The following is an 832-nucleotide window of genomic DNA, read 5'->3' as shown; positions in this document are numbered from 1 at the left end:
TCCTCTCCTGTCCGTGTCCCTGCGGCCGCCCCTCCGCCCCCGGCGGCACCTGCGAGCGAGCGGCCGGCGGCCGGGCGGGGCGGCGGCGGGGCGCCGAGTGCCGGGGGCGCGGCGCGGGGCCGCGGGCGGCGAGCGGCGGCCGCGGGGAGGCGGCGCTGGCGGCGGGCTGCAGGGAAATCCCGGCGCCGCGGAGCCGCCCGCAGGAAGGGAAAGGGAGCGGAGCGGAGCGGAGCGGCAAGGAGCGAGGCGGGGCGGGCCCCGGCACGGCGCTCAGGGGCCACGGCGGAGGGAGGCACGCGTGGGGCAGCCGGCGTGTGGCTGAGAAGCACGGGTGGAAGAACGGGGTCACGGGGGCCCTAAGGGGCTCCAGGATCATCTGGTCCAACCACCAATGGCACCCACTGAACCGTGTCCCCAAGCACCACGTCCAACCTCTCCTTGAACGCCCCAAGGGACGGGGACGCCACCACCTCCCTGGGCAACCCGTCCCAGTGCCTGGCTGCTCTTTCTGAGCAGAAATGGCTCCTCATTGCCAACCTGAACCTCCCCTGGTGCGACTTGAGGCCATTCCCTCTAGTCCTATCACCAGTTATCTGCGAGAAGTGGCCAACCCCCAGCTCCCCACACCTTCCTTTCAGGTAGCTCCAAAGAGCAATGAGGTCTCCCCTGAGCCTCCTCTTCTCCAGACCAAACACCCCCAGCTCCCTCAGCCGCTCCTCACAGCACTTGTGCTCCAGGCCCTCCACCAGCTTTGTAGCCCTTCTCTGGACACATTCACATTTACACATATGTGTGGGAGAGAGGATATTTCCCTTCACTCTCCTTGCATTCT

Source organism: Aythya fuligula, chromosome 3 (assembly GCF_009819795.1).
Source record: "Aythya fuligula isolate bAytFul2 chromosome 3, bAytFul2.pri, whole genome shotgun sequence".
Lineage (NCBI taxonomy): Eukaryota > Metazoa > Chordata > Aves > Anseriformes > Anatidae > Aythya > Aythya fuligula.
The sequence above is the reverse complement of the archived record's forward strand: the minus strand, read 5'-3'. Positions refer to the sequence as shown.